General features: G+C 50.2%; 1 long non-coding RNA gene across 5 annotated transcripts; it reads right to left on the reverse strand.

The window, feature by feature from the left end:
* Positions 1–69: 69 nt before the first annotated feature.
* Positions 70–24,633, reverse strand: LOC132691910 (uncharacterized). Of its 5 annotated transcripts, none has more exons than XR_013555093.2 (4): positions 22,439–24,625; positions 9,334–9,430; positions 7,530–8,668; positions 70–6,532 (listed from the first exon to the last, which is right to left on the reverse strand). It is a non-coding gene; the product is annotated as an uncharacterized LOC132691910 (long non-coding RNA). The 5 variants fall into 5 exon arrangements; XR_009616072.2 differs by lacking the exon at positions 22,439–24,625 and adding an exon at positions 14,417–14,567; XR_013555092.2 differs by having other exon boundaries at positions 7,530–9,430; positions 22,439–24,633.
* Positions 24,634–25,500: the final 867 nt, after the last annotated feature.

Consider the following 25,500-nt stretch of genomic DNA (forward strand, 5'->3'; position numbering starts at 1 on the left):
CACTGTTTGTATTTGTGTGTTTGGATATAATGAAATCACAGAATGACTAATATTTCGAGGATACTGCTACAAAATGTTTTATCTAGAACCTAGACTAGTTATCAAAAGTATTCATCTACCTATTATTCATCATGACTTTAAAGGGTGGGATCTAGAGAAAAGTATGTCTGGAAACTGCTTTTCCACGTAACCATGCAGGTGCACAAACACAGACACATGGATGCATAGAATAGGTACATATCAAGTGCATGTATGAAAATGTGTACATGTATGGGAAGTGTGGGTCTGCACTTACTATCACAATGACTCAGGTACAGTGCTATACAGTTTACAGAAGACTTGCATTCACTTTTCTTTAAATCTTGACAATATTAGGGGGTACCGTTAGTCCTCACCTTACGGAGGAGAAAACTGAGGCTCCGAAAGATAACTTACCCCAAAATTTGATGATGATATGAAGCTATAGAACCAGTCCTTTATTCTAATTCTGGGCCCTTCCTATATTCGGCAAATATGTGGCAAACACCTACTGTGTTCTTATGGCCACAAAGATTCAAGATTTATTCCACTGCCCTCAAGGAATTCACACCTAGTGGAGAAGAGAAATTGCAATCTTGTAGGATAAAAACTCTGTAATCAGCCTGAGGCTTGGTGAAGGCTTCCTAGAAGAGAACAGCCAGGCGGAATCTTGAAGCACAAGCCGCAGGAGTCTAATGAAGGAGGGAGCTGTGTACCAGCCAGAAAGACAATGCGTGCAAAGACACAAAGGCAAAAGAAACTCAGTGTCATTCAAGAGAGCTAGGGCTTAGCACGTGTGATGGGAAAGTGGGGGCGGTGGGGGGGGGGGAGAAAGGAGAGGATAAAGAGCCCCCTATACTCGGCATTTGGATTTTCCTGATGTCTCTAGGGAATGAAGAAAAGATTTAAAGTAGGGAAATGACACGATCAAATTGCATTACATAAAGATCACTCCAGCTGCTGTGAGGACAGACTGGAGAATACCCTGGCAGAGGAGAAATGATGTAATGATGCAGACAAAATTTAATATTTGTCATTACTAAGGCAGGAGGTTGTTGCGGGTGGATCTGAGAGATATTTAGGAGGAACTGGTAATAGCCAAGGAGCTGGCCTAATTGGTGGTAGAGCCACTTGCAGTGTACAACAGGGACTAGAAATCCAATCTGGTTTGAGCAGAGTGGGTTCTACGAATCTAGGTCCACCTGCACGTAAGTGACCTCCAGTAGGGAGCTGGCTATTCAGGTCTAGTGTTCCAAGAAAAGGTCTGAATTGTAGAGAAATATGTCATTAACCTCAAAGGAAATCATAGAATGGCAAATAATAATTGCGACCATGCACTGAGTACTTGTTATGTATCTGGCACTGTGAAAAGCACTTTCAGTAGATTTTCTCATTTAATCCTCATAACAGCCGAAGGAAGGAAGTATGACGATTAAGTAGTGCTTAGGGAGTGGCTTTCATATACGGAAAGGTCCAAAAGAGGATCCTGAGGCTGATGTTTAAGAGGAATGGCAGGAGACCACTTTCTGCTATACACAAGAGGCAACATATCTACCTCCAGTTGGCGGAATTTTCAGTTCCATCCTTTCTCTGCATGCCTAGGACAACATCCTGGATTGGCTGTCTGGGTTGGACAGCCTATTCCCACCTGCTTAAGCCTTTGCGAAGGGAGATTCCTCAAACATGGTGCCCTGTGGGGTTCTTTTAGCCCCTAAGTCATCAAGGTCCCCCAGCATGAAGGTGATAGAAGAAAAGGCTGTTTCAGTGCCTTGAAAACTGCCTGTTCCACTCCACACCCAGGGAAAACAGATCACAACTGTTCCTTGAGACACTTTGGATTCCAACTAGGCAGCATCAGCCTAGTCCAGGTCAACCAGGGCCAGGCAGGCAGGAGGGACAAAGTGCCCTAGACTTCATTTTCAGTGTGGCAGACAGTTGCCCAAGTCATTGTCTCACATTGAGAAGGTGCTCCTCGAAAGCAAGCAAGAGCAGCTTTGTCTTATACTTAATGGTGGGTAATTTGTTAGCCTCTCCACGCACGCCCAACATTGATAATTTGGGAGTTTGTTGTGTGACAGGAAAGGATCAGTTGCATAGAATTCTGAACACTGGCTTTACTCTAATTATTATTTTGCCTCGTTATTAAAGTTGACTCGAGTTTTTGTCTTATGTTGGATTCAAACTCTAAACACAAGTAAGACTAGCTGCTATACTCCTCATTAGAGGAAACATCACCTTGTCCCAATGGCCCTTGAAGGCTCAAAGTCCCATGCAACAGAGCTGACATATTTAAAGGAGCACTGCCCAAGTAAAATGGTACAGACTTCCAGTTTTGCTTTAAATTTGCCCTTCTGAACCCAAGACTATTATATTTTGGCTAAATTATTCTTGGTTTGAATGAGAACGTGGGGTGAGGAATGTGGATGATGGAGTGGTAGAAGGAAGTATCCTAGAGAGTTGATCCATACTCAGCTAAACCGGTCATGGAGACTGGTGGACCCCCATATTTGCAGCTAACTCTCTTCAGGGAGTAAGGCGCCCCGACTAAGAAGCTACCCCGGGCTCTCCAGCTGTGCAATCTGGGGAAATCAGCACTCTGGGCTCCAGGATGAAGGAAGGGGCAGGAGCATCTCTAAAGCGTTCTGCAAGGTTAGCATTCACGCAGTCCTAACACAAGAATAAACAGCGTTCTATCCTCTGTTGCTTTTCCATCTGGTACGGGTAAGGGGTTCACTGTATGTTGACACGTGATAGCATCAGAGAATGTAAGAACAGAAATTGGATTTATGAATAGACCGCCTAGATTAAAAATCAATAGATGTGTGTATATTATATTGTCTACACATAATACACACATGTGTGTACATATATATGCATATGTGTGTGTGTGTGTGTGTGCGTGCGTGTGTGTATGTTGTATATACATGAGGGAGAGAAATAGATCCAGCGAAATCGGTCAAGATATGCAGCAGGTTGATGACAAAGCCAGGTCCAAAGTACAGATTTTCGAACTACATGTCAGGTAATTTGCCTACTGGTCTCTGTATGAGTCATGTAAGTCATCAGAACACCGGATGATGTGATAAGATTCATCTGTAATCAGCTCCATGTGTAGTGTTTTTCCTTCCCCCACCATCATTAATACTGTATTAGAAAAAGCTGCAAGTTCTGGCGACAGCATGCTTCTTCTTTTAAATGGGGGCTCTAAGAATTTACCCCTCCTTTTAATATTAACGCTACATGTAAATTCGCTGAAGGAGAATATCATTTTTCAGAGGTGATGATAGGGATCCATTTAATGGGAGAAGCTAAAAGAGGAAATTATCCAGCTTGTCCTTCCACTGAGGGTAATGTGGGGGTAGTGAGCCCTGTGGGCACTAGGCATGGGAAAGAGGGCACTTCCCCTGTTCCATCCCAGCTGTGCGCCCTGAGCAAATAACTTTACCTTTCTGGGTCTCAGTTCATCTTCAGAGAAATTCAGAAGTTGAATTAGATCATTTTAATGAACGCTGACATTCTGAGATGTCATCTAGAGAAATTCCGAAAGCAAACTGCCCCAACTTTTAGCCACTGCACCTAAGTCTTGTCTAGACTAGGGTCTAAGAGTGGTTTGCAGGCTACTGTCTTCACTTAGTTCATTCAGTATTCATTCGGTAAATATTTAAGTGCCCCATGTACTAAGGCCTGGGGATTCAACCAGTGTAACCCTACCAATTAAGGAAGCAGTAACAGGAAAACGTGCTTTTCAGGTATAATCCCAAAAGTGACCTATAGCCTCTGAATCTGACAATGCATCACTCTGCCACAGCTGGCTCTGGGTCCTGGGCAAGTCACGGCCTCCCCAGCCTGGCTTCTTCAACCGGCCCATCTTCAAGGTTCCCGTCCTGGGATACATTCAGTTCCTGAAAGGCCTCATTGATCGCCTCGGGCAGCGGCCAACTGCTCCTGTGAACGCTAGACGTCCCAAGTAACCCGAGCCCGTGGCTCCCTCCCATTTGGGGAGAAAAAAAAAAAAAAAAGAAAAAAGAAAAAAAGGATGTGGGGGGCGGGGGGGTGGAATCGAAAAAGGAAAGGCGAAAAATACTGAGAAACATGTTTTGGCAGGCAAGGCCTTCGGAGACTACCATATGTGCTCCATATTGAGCAGGCCCTGGTCTTTGATGTTTTTTCTGAAAGTAAAGACATTATTCTTTCTCAAACTGTGCCTAAGTACTACAGACATTAAAACAATGAGGCCCGAACGAGCGGACCCGGCTCTAAGTGTTTAATTCGTCCTTCACCCAAGTGCTCGCCACCAGTTAGCTCCCCCGTGTGCACCCCGACTGCCGCCCGGGTTGCCAACCCGTCCCGGGCCCCATCCCCCGTTCAGGCCCGCGTTTGTCTGTGTCCTAGAACATCTTCGCGCCAAGTTCGGAAGTAAGTACTTTCCCAAACGCCTGGCGCAAACTCCCCAGATGTTTCCTGCGTCACGGAAACGAGCCCAGGTTGGATCTGAAGCATTCTTACGACGGCGGGTCACGGGGCCCGCCCGGCGCCCGCGAGCCCGGGTCCTCCGCGAGCTGCGGGGTGCGCCGGGGGGCCTCCCGCACTCCCCGGGTTCGCGCCCACGGTGGCTCGCTGGGGAGAGGCCAACAGGGCGGGAAATTGGAGGGGTGGGCATTTTATTACTTGCAGAATTGTGAATCACAACCGAAGATCCCTAGTAAATTTACACTCCGATCTCTGGGGAGCTGATCAGTCACTCACGGGCTGATTGTAAATTCCTCCTTCTCTGTGCCTCCCTCGACCCACGGCCGGACACAACGGGGACCTTAACGGGGGACCTGAATCCACTCGGGGAACGGGGAGGCCTGGGCCCGCCGTAAGCGACAGACCAACAGACTGGAAACTCTCTACCACGGGGCAGGATCGTGGCGCGAACCCGGGACCCGCTCTCGCGCGAGCGATGCTTCCCAAACTGGGGTACCTCCAAGGTGGGCGGGTCGTGGAGGGCTCTCGAGCCAGAGGAGCGGCGGGCGAGGCCCCGCTGCTTCCGGGTCTCGGCAAGTGCTTCCGGGGTGCGCACCACGTGGCTGGTTTCTGCGCTTACAGATCATTACAAATAGCCGAGGAGAAGATTAGCGCCAACAGAGCACAGCGATGACCGTGGTCTATGACTACGCTTGGGTGGGTGACAGTAGGGCCCCTCTAAGTAGCCGTAGTCAGGCCCCAGGGCTCAAGCACGTCAACATCTACACTCTGCTGACCCAGAGATTCGAGAAGGGTGGGGCGGGGTGGGGGGCACAAGAGCGCCGCTTCAGCATCCTGGTCCCACCCATGATCGCAGGTACTCGGACACGGCCCAAGTCACCCCTTTACCCCGAGTAAATTCGCTGAGATGACCTTTCTGTGCTTTGGCCTAGGAAGGTCTCTGCTCCTGGTCATCTGGACTGGGCCTGCCTCAGTCTTGTGAGCTCAGCTCTGGACCGTCGAGGGTGAAGAAAGGAGCACTACGAGGCAGAAGTAACTAATATCTGCAAATGTCAGCTGGAGCGGGCTCCCTCGACGCCAAGGTGCTTGTTATCCAGGAGGAATCAGCTTGTGTTGGGGCGCTGGGCTGAGAAATGGGAGCAGATCCTCGAGGTAGTCTCATATATGAGCCTGGAATTAATTGAAAAGGCACGGAACACACGCACGTGTGTGTGTGTGCGCCCGCGCCTTTGCTTACATTTGCTCTCAAATAATTGCCCCTTTTCCTTTGAAGCGACCGTTTTGTCAACCAGGATCTATTGTCTCAGCTCCCACTGTGTGCTCAATATCGCCACCAGACCCTTTGGGGCATTCAAGGCCACAGAAGACTAGGTTCTTGCTCGTGAACCTTGCTCAGGACTGGGAATTAGTGGAAGAAAGGGAGGTCGCCCATTAAAATTACTTATTGTGCTGCACTTTTTTTCTGGAATGAACTAAAGGCACCCTGAGAAGAATATGATAATGTATGCTTGCACTTCCGGGCTTGGCTTCCTTTTTCTGACCCTTCCTCAACTGGGCTTTTCCTCCTCAAGAGATTTGGAGGGTGAGTAGAGAAACTGCCAGCCCAGGTAAGTATGGAAGCCACATGGTCTCGTGAATGGAAAAAAGGAAATCATCTCCAAATGCAACCAGGCAGGTGGGGGTAGATGGAGTCTGAGAAGGAATGGGAAATCTGAATAACCCCCAAGGCAGCAGACTCCATACCCAATGGTGAGGTGTGAGAAACAGTCAACATTTGGAGTCAGAAAGAGTTTTGGCAGCTGTTAGATAACTTCCTGATCTACAATAAAGTTCATGTGACCTAGAGGATGTTTTCCGCAATTCTGTTGCCTGGCTACCTTCCTCTCTCTCCAAGTCTGCGAGTTTGAGAGATTTTTCTGGGTCTGCATTGAATGGCGGTGCTGGCTGAATGCATGCCCTCGAAGGGGTCCTGACAGATGGCAGCTGCTCAGGTTGGACAGGCGCAGTCCAGGTCTCACTGATCCGTTGCCTCCTCAGTTTTCACCTGCCAGGTGACATAGAGGCTCCCCTTTTTGCGATGGGGAATCCAGGTGTCCCCCATTTCTGGCACCCAAACTGTTTGTTCCAGACCTTACCCAGATGGTGCAAACTAAACTTTTTTTTTTCCCTACGTAAAGTCCCAAGCGCCTTACTCAGTCCCAGTGTCCTCAGGCCACAACAGCCAAGTTTCTGCAAGGCGGTCTCCCATAATCAGTGCCTAACCACTATGGAAACACATGCAAGATGTTTACTTTCTTTAGTGGAAAAAAAAAAAATGCAAAGGGAGCCCGGCTAGCTCTTCAAGACTCCCTGGGAAGCATTGTGCATTGAGAGAGTCCCAGATCCTAGCAAAGGATGATGCAGGTGTTACCTCTCAGTCCCTGTGGCCAGCTAGTCCTCACATCCTCCCACTCCCAGAACGCCTAGTCATGCATGTGCGGACTGGCCCACAGGCACGTGAGTAGGAGGCCGTGCTCCATGGGCATCACAGGTCTGGATATTTGCACAGGTTCTGGCCTGTTTGAGGGACCATCCTTTGGGTCTGTAGAATGTGGGCAGCTGAAGTGCAGCTGGAGGGTAATAGAAGTAAGTGAAGAGCAATAGCAAGAATGCAGAGATCAAACCTTGCCAACTAGGGTCAGAGAACGTACACGGGGGCAAGTTCTCAAACTTGCACTGGTGAGATGCAGAGGTCAGGGTTTGGAATTTTGCAGAGCTGTTCGTAACTGGTGGGGGGAGGGAGGTGATCAACCCAGCAACCATACCTTGGCATGGGAAGGGGAGCTGGAAGTTTTGTCACATTTCTAGAGCTTCTAGAAAGAAACTGCATCTTTTCTCTAAAGATGAATAAACAAATGCACTATGATGAGGATCATCAGGGCTAGGAACGGCACTTCTAAACCCCTTATTGGGCAAATGTCCCAGTTTTGCAAAGGCAGAAATAAACTCTGAGGCCAAGATGCCAGCTCCAGTCTAGAAGCTAAGACCCAACCCAGGTATACCTGGCCTCAGAAATGCACTAAGCACTGGCCTCTGACAGGGAGGTCAAGCGGGATCTTCTCCGGGAGCTGTGGATGTGTCCAAACTCCTGATGGATTCTGGGGGCAGGGTTGGTCATCATCAGCAAAGGAGAGACTTACCTTAAACCTACCGCTGGGAAGGAAGTGGGAGTAGTAAGTCTTCTTAAGTACTCCAGGAATGTCTCCCATTTTCTGCCAACCCATAAGCACATTATAGTCTAATTGTTACCCATAAGTGCCTTCCAGCCCTGCACAACTACAAACTCTGGAGCTCAGAGCCTACCTGTGTGCTTGACTTTGCCTGACATGGAGTGGATGCCAAAGAAGCAGCTATGGGCTTTATCATCGGTGCAATCCCCAGCTCGCAGCCATCTCGCAGAACCTAAGCTGTCCTGGTTTTCTCATTTGGATCCATTTCTTTTTGCTCTTGGCATAAGAAATCATTCTGGTCACTAATGACTGTAATAAGATCACTCTGGCTTAAGTCACCCAGGATGGCCTGGAGCCCAAGAGGCTCCCCTGGGGTGGTGGATGCTGGGCCCCTCCGTATGGGTGGGGGAGGGGCCTCCACCTGACGTGGCCACACCTCCCAGGGCTTTTCCCACCTCCTTCTCTGCTGCCACCACCACCTTTCCCTACCCACCGCCAGGAGGTAAAGCCCTGCCATAGACCAGACCATGTGAATGTGCCTTTCCCAGGCAAAGAACCCCACAGATCCTGAACAAGGGAATTGGGTTGGAGAGACCAGTGGAGGAACCCAGTGGAGACCAACAAGACTTAGCTTCAGTTGTTAGAAATTGAGGCGGGGTTCCAAACACCCTTCCAATTTTGTGTACAAGTATTTTCCTTTTTCTTTCCCTCTCTTCCTACAGTTTTCTTGCTCTTTTCATTTCTCTCTTGAATTTACTGATTTTGTTTTTTCTTTTTATAGTTTCCAGACCGCCAGAGTCTCTGAGAGGAGAGGAGATTTTATACCTGAGTCATGCCATTCTGGTTGGAGGAGGAAAAACCAAGTTCAGTTCAAATTGGCGACCTAGTCTCAGTCTCATCGTCAGGCTCTTCCACTTGGCGTTCCTAAGGTCAAGTGTGGTGCCATGAGCAGCCGCAAAAAATGTAGCAAACTATGATAGAGGAGAAATACATGGATGCAGGGAGGCTTTCTTAACTCCAGAGGGAGGAGGTAGAGGGACTTAACTAGCTGGCATTTAGGAAATCATCATAGTCTCTCCCTCTCCCACCACAAGGACTATAAAGTGAGTTAATATACCCTGATAGGGTTTTTTTTTTTTTTTTTTTTTTTATTCTATTAAATGATCATTCATTTAGCCGCCTCCAGGTTTGGAACAGTGCTCCAGGGGCAGTTAGGGCCCAGAGGTCTTAGAATAACCAGAAAATGAGGAAATGCACCTGATACCCCTGAATTTCCCATCCATGCCCAAGGGGAACAGGGAGCTCAACAAGGGTGAGTATAGCTTTAGAGACTCTTTAAAACAATTCATCTTGAACGCCCACCTGGAGTCTGTGCCCCATGCAGCTGTACTGACCAAAAGAGAAGAATGTGGGCATCTGGCTCCCTAATTCTCCTTGCCCAGGCCCAGCAACAGGAGACTAAAGGAAAAGGAAAATGGGGAAGTAAAAAGACAATGGAGAGCATCTGGGTTAGGACTGTGCCTGTGTAGGAGAGGAAACAAAAATTTCCCTAAGCGAGTCTCAAATCACAATTGCTCCCCCTGCCCCGGGCCACACACAGACCTCTACACCCTCCCTCCTTGCTTTTTGGCTTTACCTGTTCTGTCTGTCCCCTCTTTCCTTCTGCAAATGCCTCAAATTCAAAATCTAAGGCATTTTCTCAAGTGTAGGCGAGCAGTCACCAGACAGCCTCTCTGTGGATGAAAAGGAAGTCCATGACACCAAGAAGCAACTACTGAACAAGTTCTGGGAAGTAGGGGTGCCAATAAGAATGTTTGGGTGGTGGAACCCCCAGGGTTTCACTGCTAGGAGTTGAACCATGGGTTTCCAGAGCCCACACTCAGTCCTCCCCCCAATTTAGGGGCAAGTGGTCTCTTCTGCTCGCTGGACAAAGCCTGGCCCTGACAGGTGGAGAAAGGTCCGAGGCGGCACTTGGAAGTTTAGGACCATGTTAATTCCTTCCTAGGTCTCCCCGGGCTTCAAAGCCCCAGGCTGAAGGGGAGTATTTGGGCTCAGTTCAGATGCTCGTGGCAGGAACAGAAACTCAGGTCCAGTGAATCTGAGTTTAAATCTTCTCAACCCTGGTGTGATGGGGAAAGAAAAGTGTGGGGTAGACTTTGGACTCTTCTGGCTGAGTAAGAGATTCCTGGTAACTGACCTTCTCATGAATATTTTGGGGGAATAGGTACAAAGGTGCTACAGCTTAAAATGGTGTCCAAGGCTTCGAGTCCTTAGAACCAATTTCCCACCACTTACATCACTCTCCAGGAATATATATTAGAGACACATGGAAAGCAGCTCATCTCTCTCTTCAAGGTCAACCAGAGACCTAGCCCAGGCTGCAGGACCTATCTGTGTCATCAACTCTCAGGATGTTGCTAGAAGCAAGAGGATGGTAGTAAGGATCCCTAAAATTCGTTTGGATGCACAGACCTATGGCTCTGATCAGGTGCCTCCTCTCTGCACCTCAGTGTCCTTGCAGGTACACAAGGTTTGGAAATACTCCTCTTATGGTTTGTCAAGATCGAGCAATGTACAGCCTATAAAATGCTGGACCCTTAATAGGCTCTCACTAATAGTAGTTCTTTCTCTCATGTTCTGGAAGTAGGGGCAGGCAGATTTTATTACTTCTCTTAAAAAAAATCTTTTGGGGCGCCTGGGTGGCTCAGTCGGTTGGGCGGCCAACTTCGGCTCAGGTCATGATCTCACGGTCCGTGAGTTCGAGCCCCGCGTCGGGCTCTGTGCTGACAGCTCGGAGCCTGGAGCCTGTTTCGGATTCTGTGTCTCCCTCTCTCTGACCCTCCCCCGTTCATGCTCTGTCTCTCTCTGTCTCAAAAATAAATAAACGTTAAAAAAAATTAAAAAAATATATATATATTTTTAATTAAGTAAGCTCTACACCCAAGGTGCGGATCAAACTCCCCACCTTGAGATCAAGAGTTGCTTGCTCTATGGACTGAACCGGTCAGGAACCCCTACTCCTGTTTTCTTGATGGAAGAACCCAGGCCAGGTCCTGGAAGAGCAGCAGAGGACCACCCATAACTTCCCTGACTTAGATTGAGCCCCTTGGCCAGCACCTGAGTTCTGCTGTGGTAGTGGACTCTCAGCTCCTCCCCCCCCCCCCCCATCCCCATAGCAACTAGGAGCCCAGGGCCTCCTGCACCAAAGGGGGCCCAGTCTGTAGTAATCAGACTCTGAAAAGCTCCTGCCATAGGTTGGACGTGAGTAACTCTGAGTTCATTTGACAGCCAAAGGGCAAGCAACTCTTGGTGCAGAGAGTGGTGGCTTCCCCAGGCCAGCCTTGCTGCCTTGTCCTCTCCTCCAGAGCAGGCACACTCATTGTGCCCCACCGGGCGCTGGGCTCTAATTCCCCCTACCCAGTGCCCACCCCTTACCCAGATTTACAGAGCAGCCTGGGATTCTCAGGGCTGCCGAGTGGCTGCTAGAGGAGGAAGGAACGTGGGGAGCCCTGGGCTCTGCTGTCTCCACATCCCTTAATGCCCAAATGCTTGTCCAGGAGCAAAGGCAAGGAGGTGGTGCCTACTACCTAAGCCAGGCCCTACTCCTTGCTTAAGGGCTACAGGCAGGCCTTGTTTTTTTAAAAACCTGCCACCCTAACCCTATACAATTACCAAAAGCCAAAACAGTCCCCAAATCTTATTTTTTCCCCCACAACCGCCCCGCCACACCTGAGGGCCCCAGTCAGCGGCAACCGACGTGGGCACCACCTTACTAACCTTTGGAGGTAGATCCAGGAAGGAAGAGAAGAAGCAAACTGCCCTTCAGGATGAGAGAGCAATATTCATTCCTATCACTAGGAGAAGGCGGATGATCTGGAGCTGTCGCCCCCGGAGGGCTGGCTTGGTGCATGGAAGTATTTAGCAGGTTCAGTGCTATTACTGCCTAACAGGGTGTGAAAAGGAATATGAATGTGAAATAGTGTGGGAAAATGGAGAGTTTCCAAAGCAGGGAGCGAGGCCCCTCCACTGCCCCGCCTGGAAGGCTCAGAGTCCCTGCTGCCTCACGAGCAGCGCCAGGAGGCGCTGCCACTGGCCTGAGACCACTGGGGGAACTTGTGGACAAGAGATTAAGGACCCGACGAGCGGGGTGGTGTGGAGTCTACAAAAGGCGGAAGGTGTGTCGGGAGTCAAGCTGGCAGCATAAGGGAGAAACCTAGGCAACGCCTTATTGGCTCTCCCTGCCTGGCTGAGGAGGCAGACCCCTGGCAGCTTCTCGGAAATTCACCACCTCCCTACCGAATGCACCGATAAAGACGGACTTCTTACTAATTTTTTATTAATTCTATGAAACAGCCTATCAATCCACTGAGTAAAAATGACAAGAAGTATGCGGGTGCTTTCTGCAGGTGGTGGGAGTGGAGGTGAAATGGAAAGGTCCTCGTTGATGGAAATTTCTCCAATTCCAGATCGAGAGCGCACAAACCCGACAAGCATCCCTACACTACAAGGACTCCTCCTCGCCATCTGACAATAATCCCCCATCCTGGCGCACACAGGGGTTTAGACTCTCCCACCTCCCAGGCCTCGGCAATCCCAAATTCCAGGCCTCCCAAACCACTGAACGGCAACAGGGGGAGCCAGACCCCAGGCCGCGCCCCCAGGCTAGGTTGGTGCCTAAGCGACTTCCCCTGGGACGGGAGCGGGGCCTCCAAGGACAGCACTAGAGAAGGCCTGGGACCAGGGTCTCCCTGGTACAACGTAGAACTACCTCTCAACCCCCAACCCAACTCGCCCGGAACCGGGCTCTGGACCGTCGTCCAGGTCTTTTCCAGACGCGAACTCTGCTACCAAGTGACGCCTCTGCGCTCGGGGCCGTCTGGCTGGAGTAGCACTCACAGCCCGGGAGGCCGAAGTGCGAATGCCTCCCTCTGGGACAGGTACCACTGCATTTGAGGGGCGCATTGCTAGTTTGGAAACGCTTGGGGTCGGGAGAGATAGCCCGCCTCCCTTTTGAGAACATTTCCGCAGACCAGACTGCACCGGAGCAGTTGGGCGACGGGTGCAATTGGCCGCAGATAGTACCAGGTTTGGAAACAGACCCCAGCATATAATTCCAATTCCCCAGTACTAAGGCCTATTCCAGAATCGGTGGCCGCGGTCACCCTGGTTTTCTCATGCACATCATTCAACGTTCTAATCCAAAATCAAAGTTCCAGGACCTGATTTTGAGAGGGGCACCGATGGGGGGGGGGGGGGGCGGGCAGGACAGACAAGCAAACGCTCGCGCCGCGGGAGAACGGGGAAGCACCGGGACTTGGGGACCTCGTCAGCCTGAAAAAAAGCCCTCGCAAGTCTCCAGCCTCAGGTTTCTGCCCCCCGAACCTCCGGAGTCGAGCCCCGCGCTCCTCCTCCCGGGAGCGGGAAGGACGGAACGCGCGGCCCGAGGTGGAGTCGATGCCTGCGGCCCCAGCACGCGGCCAAGCCAGCCTCGGCCCCCGGCCTCTTCCACCCGCGCCGGCGGCACGACCTGAGCTCTCAGCTCCTCCCCCGGGCCCCGCGCACCCCTGCCCTGCGCCTCGGGCCTGGCGGCGGCCGGCCAAACCGCCTTTCTTTTCCTGCCTTCCCCAGTGAGCTCACTTCCTCCCCGCGCCGCTCCCTTGCGTCAGCCGGAACCGGCTCCCGGGCCGGCCGCAGCGGCGGGGCGCACAGACTCCGGGCGCGGCGACTTCTCCGCGCCCCTGTCCTTCCCCGAGGCGACGTCCGTGAGCGGAGAGAAGCTCCACTAGCAGGAAAGGGGAAGTCGAAACCTCTGCGAAGAGAGAAAATGGCTTCATCCGTCGCCAGACTTCGCGCGGGCAGGAGCGCCGAGAGAGCGAGGCCCGACCGGGCAGATTCATCGTGACACCGCCTTGACTCGGGCCCAGCAGCCTGCGGCTGTCTTCTTTCCTTCTCCCCCGCTCCTTGTCCCCTTGTTCTCCTTTAGTCTTCACGTGCGTTAAAAAATTCATATGCAAGCACGTTGAAAAAGCAACTTCGCATTTTAAAGTCGGCAGCAGCGGAGGGAGAATTACAAATAGGATTGGGTTTAATTAGCTGGTAATTCTCTTCGCTTGCCCCCATAATTAAACAGAGATTCTAGAGCGGCTTCAGGGCTCACAAGTGATTATTACAAGCATATTTTACATTTACATTAAAGTGCTGTCCCCGGGGTGTAATCCAAGATTTGGCTGCATTTATTCGGATTTCGAACCTGAGCGCTGAAGCCAGAATACTGCTCCCCAGCTCTGTTGTGGGATGGCTGGGGCGGGGGGGGGGGGGGGAGGGGGGGGGGAGAAGCTGTTGTTTAGTTTCCCTGGCTGATTTTCTATTTTGTCCAGTTCTGTTTCCGGGGCGAAAGAAAACACAGCCGAAGGCTGGAGAGCCTTCAGCCTCAGATCCCACCGACACTCACGCCAAAAGAGTTTTTTAAAAAAACCCATCCTTTTTTAAAGCGTGAAATTGTGCAAAACTCAGAGCCACCTCGGTGGTTCCCCACCACACACACACACAGGGGCACATCCAGCCCAGACACTATCGGCCCCACAGCGGATGGGGCTGCCCGTCGCGTGGACTGTCTCCCGGTAGAGATCCGGAAGCCCTGTTTCGTGACTATTCAGTCCCTCCACTCCCGCGCTCTCTTCTCCCCCATTTCATCTTTGTCGTCGCAGCGATCTACCCACCTTCCTCCCTCTGCGACTCCCTGCGAATCGGCGCTACTTCCCTAGCCGAGCCACCGCCTCTGTCGGGTCCCGGGACGCGGCCAGCCCGGAGCTCCAGAAAGGCACTGGAGAAGGCCTGGGGCCGCGCTCTCCCCGGTACAGCGTAGAACTATCCCCCCCACACCCCACCCCAACCCCCGCCCGCTCACCTTGGGACCTCGCAATGCGAGTCGTCCCCCACCCCCACCTCCGCCGCCTGACAGTTTCCAGGCTCCAGGCGAAGCGCGTGTCCGTGTTGTCACCAGATCCACGAGGGCTTTTGATGAGAGCTGCTTCCCTTTTGAAAACACCATTCCCTTTCCCCAAGAGAAAAGGATCTATTTTCCTGGACTGGTTTAAACACACACACATACGAAAAGTATCTGTGCTGTGAAAACATCAGCCTTTAACAGTTGTCTTGGAGTGGAGTAAAGACTTTCAGGAAATGATGGAGATAGGCCTGCTCAAGTAACCCATCCCCCAGACTGTCATTTCTCTGGCTACCTCTGCTCTTGCCTGGCCCTCTGCATCATTTTTTTTTTTTCCTTAAAACTTTTCCGAACGCAGCCTCTTCCTTATTTATGCCTTTATCTTAAAGAAAAGATCCCTGGAAATAACTACCAAACCAGAGGAGAGGCTCTCACCACTCCCAGTTTCACCAATTAGGGGCACAGGCTGGCTAGGTACCAGGAACATCTTTGAGCCCAAGTCTACTCATCTGGAAAGAAATGCTTAGAAGAGATGAATTCTAAAGGCTGATTTCCACTCTTAAATTCAATACTTTTCAGACACAACGTTTCTTCTTACTTCTGAACTATTGAAGATATACACGTATGTACATTCCAGGAAGGTTCTGTGACAAGGTGCAGACGAAGAGGACATTTTAAACTTCTGACGGTACCCTCTTTGGCTGCTTCCTCCCAAACCAGCTTTTCCCTCTGAGCGCAGAAAGAGAACACCAAGGATAGGTCTCCTGAACACAGCCAGCGTCTAAGTCCACTTGTGGTCACATGATTCATTAGGAACCTCAATCCTCATCTGACCCTGCCAATTCAAGCACGCCAGTGAAACCCCATAAAACCAGCCAAGAGGCTGGCCAACATATGCACACATTAATTAGAGTTATGTGGGCCTTTGGCTTGCAGCCTGATGAACGGCTCCAGGACTTCAGGGGGCAAAGGGTTTGGGGTCCTTTTCACCTACCAATGCCCTTTGGTCCTGCCAGGGCATCAGCTGAACATAGTGGGTGATCTGAAAGCCAATCCCCTGAAAGTTAACCACGGTCACTAAGAGTAAAACCTGGCAGTGGGTCCCTGCAAGGGACAGGCAAGAATTTGTTCAAAGAAGATAAAGAAAATCAGTAGTGAGCTTTTTTGTTATTACCACATCTGGTTTCATTACGAGAGAGAGAGAGAGAGAGAGAGAGAGAGAGAGAAGGCAGGGGAAGCCCAAAGCGAAAGAAAAGAAATTTTTAGCATTTATACACTTAACCACACTCTCTCTGAACACACACACACACACACACACACACACACACACACACACACTGTAATGACTCTAGTTTATCAAAAACCTGAAGAGGCTTCCAACCCCATTTCCAAGGATAATGGAAGGCTTGGTGAGGAGGAGCACGTAGGCTTGAGCCAATTTAGCAACCACAATTCTGGCCAGGTACCAGAAAGTCACAGAACATCCTAGATAGCAGAACTGGCTCCATCCCTGGCAGGGGGCCCCACGCATGGTACTTTTCCTATAAAGGGTGTCCTTTTTACTCCATCCACATCTGACTCCTTGATAGAGCACGGTCAAGGTCAGTCACTGCCAGCCAGCAAGACCTCTTAGGCTCTCTGAGCACTGCACTGATATATATCTCTGCTCTGTATTGGGAGCGATCACCTCTGGCTTTATCATCATCATCTCTTGTTGAATTGTAAAGGACAAAATGCCTGGGGTCTCTCAAGTCTGCATCTGCTTACTTATTACACTGCCAGATGTATCTGCTGTTTTATAATATGTGTGCCCGTCCCAGTCCCTTTCCCCATTAGTTATAATCCATACAAAATATCTACAGGCTAGAACATGGCAAAACCTCTCTTATAGGGGGAAGGAATTCATTACTTATTTGACGCGTAACAATTTAGTCCTTTCCAATTCATGTTCCGATGTGTTTTCCTCCAACGATGAGGAGCCATATCCCCACAACTCTAGGATGTTATAACCTCACTATTTCTGCTTGCTTTTCTTCCTTCCCTTCTTTCCTGTTTCTTTATTCTTTGGACTCAGCCACAGAGAAAAAAACAACCCAGTTTGGAGCTTTAGAAATCGTTTGTTCTGCATGTGCCCTGTCTTTTCCTTCCCAGATACTTTTAATTACAATCAGGAGGCATCTTACACCCTGGCCAGATTGTATTTGGTTCGAGCCTCTTTAAAGTTCTTCAAAGCTTCTAGGGGCGCCTGGGTGGCTCAGTCGGTTAAGTGTCTGACTCTTTGCATTTCGGCTCAGGCTGTGATCTCACAGCTCTTGTGTTCCAGCCCCACGTCATGCTCACAGTGAGGGACCTGCTTGGAATTCTCTCTCCCTCTCTCTCTGCCACTCCGGGTGTGCCCCCTCTCCCTCTCTCAAAATAAGTAAGTAAACTTAAAAACACAAAGTTCTTCAAAGCTTCCAGGGATCTCTCCCCACCCCACCCATCTCAAGCCCTCCAGATCAGCAAAACGGATACACACGGAGTAACTTGCATCATTCTAGATCCATAGAGATTATATTCCTATTTGCTTTTCTATGGATTGGGGAGCTCAGGAAAGATATGCAAGAAATGTACAATGGGAGAAGCACCTGGACAGATGTTGACAGTAAGACTATTCACATGTGCCTTTTGGTGTATTTTTGAGCCATGAGAATGTACTGCATAGTCCTTAGAAATTAACCTGATCAGGACATATGTGAGAGATGCTAGATGCTAAATATATGCAGACATAATATCACATATTAGGGAGGAGGATCTAGAGGAGATCTAGAAAAACATGCAATAAACTTGCTGTTTTGCTTCATGGGTCATAAGCTTGAAATATGACTAGAAAATAGTATTTTGTGCAGATGTATGCAGAAGTATAAAACTTTAGGTGAGCAAAATGCACAGTACTCATCTCCTCAAATATTCCTCTCCTATTCCCAGATGAGAATATTTGTCAGTTTAAAGCTATTTGCTCCTCCCATTAAGTCAGGTTTCACATACTTGTTGGACTGGCTGAGCCCTCAGTCCTAAGTACAAAGGTTAAGCTAGAACACAACCGAAAAAAGACTGAAATTTCCTAACAGACACTTGAAAATGGACAATTTGCCTCCCTTGGATGAAGAGGACAAGATCCTTCCCTGGAAATGGCTGCCCTCGGTGGCTCCCCCTCCGAGCACACCCTGACAGTCTTCTGAGGTGGGCTAAACACCTTGTCCTAGGACGTCTGCTCCTTTCCCTAGGCTTTAACCAGATGCAAAAGTTTTTATTAGGCAAATTCTATGCAGGAAACAATATTTCCAGGCTAAATAAAAAAAAAAAAAAAAAAAAGGAGAGTATAAATTCCTTTAGTGATGTTAACACAACCAACCCAATCCACCCCCAGGTCCTTAGATGGCCCTTGAACGCCATAAAGACTTGAAGTCCAAACTGCCATGCTCTTTAAAATATATTCAAACAAACCACTCCACCCTACTGGGGGATGCAGTTCATCAGCTAACATTAGTGTTTACATCTCCTACGGTTTTTCTTGTTGCATAGCCCCTGCTAGTAAACAACCGAAACCAATCTCATGGCAAAGGTCAAATTGCAAAACAAAAGGGGCTTTTAAAAACTCTTATTTCAAGGTATGGTATATAGAAAACGAATAGGGAATAATCTTAGCTCTACCCACCTGTGTTGATAAACAAATCCTCCCGAAACACAAAATCAGATCACCTTTTCCCACAAAAACAGGTGGTTAACTACGTGATTTCCAAGGAGGTATTCTTTTATTAGAAACCAAGAGAGATTTCAGAAGATGGACCAGGAGAAAGAACTGGTCAATGTTTGTGAAACCCCAAAATGTGGCATTTGGGGAAAGGGGAGGGGGTAGGAAGGAAAGGGAAGGGAGTTGAAAGAGCCCTTGGTTTCCCCAGCTGTTCCCAGAAGTTGGAACATATGGTGCCAGGGCTTTCCAAAGATGACAAGGGATAGGCAGTAAAATTTCCCCCCCCCTAAGACATGCCTTTACCCAAATAAAGATACATCTTCAGGCTGGAGACATTTCTTCCTTCCATAGTGGAATGGGCAGAGGTCGCTTAGAACCAATTCTTATCATTTAGTGAAAATAATAGTGATTATGGAAGCAGCAGCAGGAGTCAAGGTGTTCATGCTAAAAAACTTCAAGATCAGGCCTGGCCCGGAGTGGAAATATCCAAACTGGTTCTTCATATTTCACGTTTTATAGACAGAATTTTCCCTAAAGGATATACTTTCACTAGGTCATAAATGCACCAACAGAGGAAAGAGAGCGCAAGAGGTGTGTGCGTGTGTGCGTGTGTGCGTGTGTGCGTGTGCGCGCGCGCGTGCGTGCGAGTCCAGCGGCGGGGCGGGGGTGGGGGGGGGTTGGGAGGTAGGGTCTTGGGGCGGAGGGGTATGCCACCCCTGAGGAGAGCAGAGTTCAGGGACAGGCGAGTAGAAACCATCCTCCGTGAGGCTTCCTAGGGCTTCTGCTTCGTTGTTTTTAGTTCTTACATTTCTTTTGGGTTCCACCGGAGCGCCTAACTGCCCCAAGTCCAAGTACTTGCTTGCCTAAAGACCACAAGAAGTGGGATGGGGGATTGAAACGTGGTTTTCAGAAGTTCATTACAAATTTAACTCGTGGAAGATTTTTAGCTGGGGCCTCAGTACCTGAGCCTAGGTGGCAGGGAAAGAGGTTGTCTGACGACTTTCGGTCCCCGCTGGACCCCATTCCTGGACTGGAAAAGTTTACCTCCCCCAACATCCAAGAGATGCGACTCCGTGCTCTCAAAGGCGAGGGCTCGCCTCGTCTGCGGCCCCTGTTGCAGTCAGGAGAGAACGTTGCAGACTGGGATTTGCCCTGCCTCAGCTTAGCTAGCCACGTTGGTTTCTTCCAGCACATTTCTCAAGAGTGAGTCGGAGTTATGCAACCAGCATCATTAGCCTGTATCGAGTCCCAGGGAATACTTAAATCCACGGCACTGATTTCACACCTGGAAGGCTGTAGAAGTTTCGAAATTATTGTAAAACACCACCCGGATGATATATTGTCTGTTTAGGCCAGATTAGCAAGACACACGCGCGTATTCTACGTTTAAATCACACCCCGAAATGCGGAGACGATGTTTCTATGGGATCTACACGCGACAGAGAAAAACTGGAACAATTAATTATTGCTCTCTTTTTTTTGATTTCCTGTTTCTAAAGAAAGCATTGGTATCAAGGACGAGTTAGGTAATGTGAACTAAAGAGCAAGCAGGTCGCTGTCGTTTAGACCTAATCACAATTCGTAGTTCAAGCAAAACTGCGTCTAATTGACACCGTGTATATTCCGCTACTCCTCTCCGGCTGCCCCGGCAGGGACGCCCCCAGGAGTATTTATTCCTAGGGCTGGAAACAAAACAACTAACCCGGTCTGCTGCGTAAGAGAGCGCTCCAAGATGGACTGCCGGAGAAAGGCATTTTGACCCCGCTGGAAATTACTCATATTGACAGACGCCCAGGGAAGGTAAATTACCCAGCGCGCTGACGTTACGCAGAAGCGCGCCCTGTTGCGACTCCGCCGCGGCGCCCAGGGGCCAGAGGCTCCTAGTTCGCTCTCCCAGATTCCAACAAAGCCTCGCTTTGCTTCTCGGGGCCTGGGATTTCAGCGTGAAGGCGACGGAGAGAGCGGTAAAAAGGTGCTAGAGAGGAATCGGGCGAGACAAAACCAGAAAAGCAATGGGAAAGAGACGTTCTGCGCTGTAGCGCAGGAGAGCTGTTGAGCCGGGGAGAAAACCAGCAAAATCCGCAGGGGAGGGAGTGAGGGAGGAGGCAGGGAGGGAGAGTACCGCGCAGCTCTGGGCTCCCAGGTCCGCCACTTGGGAGGTCCCGGCCCCAACGCAGGCCGGGCCAAACGTCCCCCCGGGAGGCTCGCTGCTCGGGCGGGGTCACAATTACACCTCGGCTCCAGGCGAGGACTTAAAAACCAAGTGGCGGGGGGCTGCAGTCTGGAAGCAAGGCCCTGCGGTCATCAGAGGGGGGCCGGGCCAGTGCGCAGGAACTTTTTACAAGGCGTGTGGGTACAAGGGGGGAAAAAATCAAAATAAACCACTTTCATCCAGCGTGGGCCGTGAAAATAAAAGCTGCCTTATAAAGGGGGCGAGCGGGAGTTTTGAAATTTAGTGTGTGTTTTGCTTTTATATAAAGAGTTTTGTGGTTTTACCTGATAACCTAGGGGGAACTGTGGGGGAAATAACTGCTAGATTTTTTTTTTATTATTATTACTTCGGAAGAGGGCTGCAACAGGAGTTCACAGGTTTCTCCCAAATTAGCTTGTGTCCCCAAACTGGAAACAACTGCATGCGTCCATATAGATCATTATACAAATTGGGGGACAATACTCGCGTGACCGGATTATTGTTGACGTAAAGCGGGATCCACTGGTCTCACCTCTTTTCTTTTTAAAAGTGAGTCTTTAAAACTGAGTCTGCAGAGGAGGCAGAATGGAAAGCGTCAGGAAGTGTAACATCTCATTTTTACTGGCGATTGGACTGGAATCCTTCTCTAAGAGCAACCCGCATGGCTACAAAATACCCTGCTCAGGGCGCAAAGACCAGGCGAAACTGGCCGGGCGGCTGCAGGGAGGGCGCCCAGCCAAGCCCGGCTCTGGCCCTTGGCTCAAAGAAGGGGACCTGACAGCCGGTCCCCTCCTGGGCAGGGTAGGGCTGGGGGAGGCGGCTACCTCCTCCCGGACTTGGGCCTCGAGTTTGCGGTATTTTTAGCTTCTCTCTCTGGGTTCCCTAGAGGCTCTTTTGTAAACCGAACGGAGGCTCTCCAAACTGCCCTCACTTGGAGGGGGTGTGGGAGTAGGTGGAGGCGGCTGCATGGGTATTTTGAAGGGGAAAAAAATTGCTTACGTTTAAATTAAAGCCAAAGTCTCTAGGTTTTTGTCCTTACTGCCTTTTCTCTTTTTCGCCCCCCCTCCTGGCCCAGGCCCATGGGAACACGCCAAATTCCATACCCCATACCGTGGGGGTATGAATGGGTAGGCTCTAGACATTTAGAGCAGAATCAGAGTGTCGTGCGCCCTTCCTTTCCGCCTTTCATCCCGGCTTTCCCGACCACTACTGCTCCCGGGAGCCGGCCTAGGAATCCTCGGGAAGGGTAGGGAGGAGAGGAGGACTCTCTGTCGCCTTCGAGGAAGCAGGGACACGGGGCATTTATTTTTTAAATAAAGGCTTATAATAAGTCCAACTGTTTCTGCAACTTAGTTTCCAACCCAGTGTGGGCCCAGGGATGCGAACCTCGAGACCCAGACTGGCAAGTCTCAACTGGGCAGATGTTTATTACTTAGAACTCCAGGTCTCCCTGCGCCCCCTCTCACCTTGGAGATGCCCTAGTCCAGTTTCCCGGCTGGGGTCGCAGCCAAGACTTTCATGTCCCGCTTCTCCCCATCCCGGATCCGGCTGGGCCCCGGAAGGCTCCTGTACCTGGCCTTCACACCGCTTCACGATCCCTGCAGACAGCGCCATCCCCCCCCCCGCCCACCCCCCCGTTCTTAGGCTCGACGCTGCCCCTCGAAATTGCCCAGGCTGGCGGGACGGCGCTCCGCTGTGGAAAACAAGGACGGGGAGGCAGGAGCCAAGAGCTGGTACTCTCTGCTTCCGCCTTAGAGTCAATCCTCTCCCCCATCCCTTCCCCACAGGGAGTGTTCGGCCTTGCGGCGCACCCCAGCCGCCTGGAGTGCTCCACGTTGCCCCCACGTCCCAGACGCCGTGCCTCTACCCACCGGATTGCCTTCGGGGCCCCTCGGTGCTGTGTCGACCGCGCGGCGCCGTGGGTCGTGCGAACAGGAACCACCAGGCCCACCAGATCTGCTCTCCTAGCAGCCGGGTAGCCTAGCGTGTCGAAGATGCTCCGAGGAGGAGGAAGTGCAGAGAAAACAGAAGAGGAAGGAAAAGTGGGGGGGGGGGGGGGTGTTGACATACACAAGCACGCAAAACTGACTTTGCTGATGGACTTTTTCAGTTTCACACGAAGCGACCTGTAGTATCTGGAGAAGGTTTTTGAAGACGTTTAGGAGGGAGGGTGAGTTTTCTGCTGAGAAACTCAATCTGCCATACAGTAGCGGCCCCATCTGGGATCTGTCACTGCTGACAGCACCACAGGGCACAGACGTGATCTTCTGCACAGCCTGCACTCCCCGAAATACCCTCCTTAATCAAAGGATGTCTGCGCGCCGGAGCTCAGCTGACTGCGCCGGGAGCAGAACGGCCAGCAAATCCACACAACACCACCCCCCCCCCCCGGCCCGCCCCCCTCCCCACGGACACAGCAACGGCCCCTCTCCTTTAACTAGCACATTAATTAAAAGCGGAAAGGAGACAGAGGCTGATGTCATTGCTCTCAGAAGATCATAAACGTAAAAGAGTCATCCTGTGAGAATCCCTGAAAATGACTTTAATGAATAATTTCAGAGACAGTTATGGCTTTGGGTAATTACTGAGCGAGAATATGAAAACCAGATTTGCAAAGCAAAGGCGATGGTCAGGCGGCCTGGCGGCCACTTTCTCCCCTGAAAACCGCACCAGCTTTCTTCTCCGCCAAATTCTAGTTACAGACTTGGGATGCATGTTCGTCTTTAAAAATAAAAGCAACAAACACGCATTTTTCTGTTCTTGCATTTCTGCCTTATCCTAAAGGCAAACAGATCAGCTCAAGGCAACCACAACCCACTTTGGGTAGAAGCCAACCAGGCACTGGCCTCAGTGGCCATGGGCTTCCATCTTTTCAGGAAGGAGGTATTAGCCACCACTTTGGTTTAGAATGATTTTTTTTTTTTTTGGTCTCTTCCGTAGGTGACTTACAATAAAAGTTGAAAACTCTGCCCCCGAGTAAATAAAAAACTGTTTGTTTCAAATCCTGTCAGCTGTTGGAGCAGCAAACAAGTGAACAGCGAATGACCCCGCTTCTTAGAGAAAAATCTGCAGGTCTCCCTAAGTCTAGTTCTTGTTTGCCATGATGATTTCGTTCTACAATAAGGAATGATGTTTTGAAACACTCCATCTGGTCACAGGGATGCGTCAGGCTGGGCTTGGTTGTTCATGATTAGTTGTGTGCAAGGAAGTATTAATAAAAAGGTATTACAGGCAAAAGTAATGTGGGTGTTTGTTGTTAGTTTTGTTTTTTAATGGTCTGTATGATTCGGAAAACTGCCCGCTTGTCTGAGTACTCCATCATTAAGGAAGATCTTGGAGAAGCCACTTACCAGCACCCCTGGCAAACTACAGTATGCAGCTATTATCTGCCCCTCCCCCCTAAAAGCAGTTAGGCCCCTCCTCCTCCAGTCATTAAGGATTCAGTTGTCTTAAAGTCCCTTTCTCCATTCCTAGCCCCCAAACTCTCCCACTCACTCCCCAGTTCCACGTTTTCTTCCCCTTCTGCCAGGGATAAGGGTGGGTAGAAGGGGGAGCCAAACTCTCTCAAATGTGACATTTTCACTGACTTAGGAGGAAATGGTCCTCATCCGCTGTAGATTACACGAAGACACTTTGGAATTTAGTGTACTGAGTTGCCTCAAAGAATTGAAGAGGGGTGAATGTTTGGGAAATTTTCTCTACCAGATTCCCTGTTTATTGTTGATGTCTCCCCCCCCCCCCCCCTGCAACAGATCTTCTTGTCACTACCTTCAAATCATGGGCTATGAATTATTTTCCCTCTAGCTAAATTCACTGTAAGCACTGGCTTGGGCTTTGCAACCTGTGTGTAAATAAATAACATCTTCTGGGTTTGCTTTGAGTCCTTGCATTGCCCAATTAAATCGAGTTGTGGGACTGATCCATGATGTGGCCAGTTCTCTCCCTGTGGAGGCTCTGATTCAGGCCTTGCCCTCCCCTCCCCCATCCTTGATAAAGCTATCCTCATCCCTAGGGTCCAGTGTTTCACAGCGGTGGTTGAGAGAGAGCCCAGACTGAGGAATCGGCTGCATGCCGTAGGTGTGTGTGGCCTCAGGCAGTGGTTCCTGAACACCAGGTGGGGGGGGGGGGAGGGAGTTTTAGAAGCTGAAGCCTTCATTTCTCTGACCTGACCTGCTGAATCAGAATTTCTGGTAAAGGTGGGGTGAAAATGAGGCCTGAATTTATAATTTTATCAAGTTCTTCAGAGATTTTGGGTAACTACTGTGATCAGCTCCAACCTAAAGTGCTCTGGAGTTGGATTCATCCTAGAGATCAGACGGTGCCACAGGACGCTAAAGTCAGAGGTCCAGGGGGTCCTCTCCCCTTCTGGAATGGTACAAATGAAACCAGCCTCTGCTCTGGGCACTGGAACATAGTAGGAGACAAGCTGCTGCCAGTCGTTGTTTCAGCCCAAACCACTCGCACTGGGGAAAGCAGGAGGGTAGACGGAAGAAGTTTAGCGTCTCTGTCCTTTGGATCCATTGGGCTTTAACAGCAGGTGCAGAGACAAAGGTTCGAAGAGGTGGCCTGTTTGGAAATTAGCGTCTGTCCGGACACCTCAGTAGGCAGAAACTCCTACTATTTTGGCCTGAGGCCTGTGGGGCCCAAGCGGGTACCAGTGCGGAAAGGGCAGCCCCAAGAGCCGCCTCTCTTGCCTCTTGCCGGCACGGGCACCGCGGCCCTGGCCGCAGCTGTTGGTGTAGGAGAGCGGCACCCTGGGGCAGGGAGAGAGGAGCGCCCGCAGGTCAGGGCCCGCTGTGGGAGGCTTTTCCAGGCTGAAAGCACCAGACGCAGCGAGCTGGAAAATTTCAAGTGAGGAGGGGGCCAGTAGAAACTGTAACTGGCCCCTCCTTACCTCCAACAAGAAAAACAAAAACGTCTTCTGGGCTAAAAA

Source organism: Panthera onca, chromosome B1 (assembly GCF_046562875.1).
Source record: "Panthera onca isolate mPanOnc1 chromosome B1, mPanOnc1 haplotype 2, whole genome shotgun sequence".
Taxonomy (NCBI): domain Eukaryota; kingdom Metazoa; phylum Chordata; class Mammalia; order Carnivora; family Felidae; genus Panthera; species Panthera onca.